The sequence below is a fragment of the Tupaia chinensis genome, unplaced genomic scaffold, assembly GCF_000334495.1.
Source record: "Tupaia chinensis unplaced genomic scaffold, TupChi_1.0 Scaffold000066_1, whole genome shotgun sequence".
NCBI lineage: Eukaryota > Metazoa > Chordata > Mammalia > Scandentia > Tupaiidae > Tupaia > Tupaia belangeri.
The window spans coordinates 11,797,017-11,798,736 of NW_006159525.1; positions in this window are offsets into that span (position 1 = coordinate 11,797,017).

Genomic DNA, 1,720 nt, shown 5'->3' on the forward strand with positions numbered 1-1,720 from the left:
AGCGACGACTACTAATCCTACTCCCACCCCTTAACAGTTTTTAAGATAAGTACATTTTGACAACGTGTTTACTATATTCCTTAGATATAAACAGGCTTGTTCACTTTACTAAACGCAAGTACTAATGATTCATCATCAGAACATGAGGTGTTCTAAATAAAATTTGGTCTTGCATTGACATGTTTCAAAATTTTATGATCTACTTTCCTGCTTTTAAACATAATACTTCTATTTTTGCCTTTCTTTGAGTAGTAGGAAAGTCAAAAATTATCATGTGTAGAATGACTTTCTTCAAATATTAAAACAAAAAAATGTTTAGCTTGCATTTCCATCAAACTTGCATTATCCAGGTTGGACTTTTGTGCATTCTTGGGATAGTTTATGGATCTTTACTGACACTTTTCCTCAATGACAGTCTGTGTCTGTGGTCTCTTGGCCTCTTTCTTTCAAGTGTAACTAAGATCATCAAGAAGAATAGTTAACTAAATTCTCCATTTCTACAAGAAGGTACTGTGTGTAAGAAACAAAAGGTAACGTATTTGTTACATATTCACAACAACATCTAATCTCAGTTCCTTTTTAACCTATCTTAATATGTAAATGCCTATGACTTCATTCAATAGTTTATAAACTATTAGAATAGAGTTAGGGTAAGAATTTATAATATTTAATAAATGTTTTTCTAGTAAAATATTCAAAAATACATTTGTTTTGTTCTTTATATTGGGTGTTGGGAAAGTCATGATACATTTTTGCATAGAAAAGTATGTCATGACTTTTCCAATGAACTAATAAAAACTTCACTGTTAAATCTTGTTCCAGGACCAGCAGTTGTTGTAATGGCTATGTTGTTGGACTCCCATGTAGTCAACCACGGTTTGAGTCCCGGACCCGATGGCTTACATTCACGCCAGGTCTGTATGCGCGCATGCCCAAGGTCCCGAGAGGAGAATGGAGGAGAAGGGATTGCGGCGTGGCCATCCCCTCTAGGGGGTGATTTCTTGCTTTCTGTCTCCCTGTCTCTCTCTGTCTTTCTGGCAAGAGCACACACCCTATAGCAAAAACCTCTCCAAAAAAAAAAAAAAAAGTCAAAACAGGAACAAACAAACAAAAAATATATGTAGTTGAAGATCATATACTTAATATGTTTAGTCTTGTTAATGTTCATTCCATTTGTATAATATCTTTATTCTATTTATTATACTCTCATTCTAGAGTAGAATTTTTATTCTTTTAACTGTGTACCTAATTTATAAACAATAAAAATATGTGTATAATGTTCCAGTAGAAAAAGCTAAGTTCTAATGATTTTTTTTAATCAAAAGAGCTTTAATTTTAAATACTAGACAACTGTTATTTACTGGGACAAGACATAAAATTGTCAATATCAAACTGTAAATCTGTTGTAATGATGTATAGCAGAAAGATCAATTCCATTTATGCATGAAGGGAAATTAGATTATAAACTCCAAGTAGTGCCCTGTCAATCCTTGTATCCCAGATGTCTATACAAAAGTCTCTAGGAAGTTCAAATTTTTTTCTTTAATAACTGGATAAATACAGTCTAATATTTCATTTTATACTATGGAATCTGAGGTCCAGGAAGTAGTATAATTAGCCCAATGTAATAGTCCTTAGTGATAAATTAGCAACAAATTTTCAAATTTTTGAATGTCAAATTCTTCTTCTTTTATTTATTATTATTTTAATATTTCCAGAG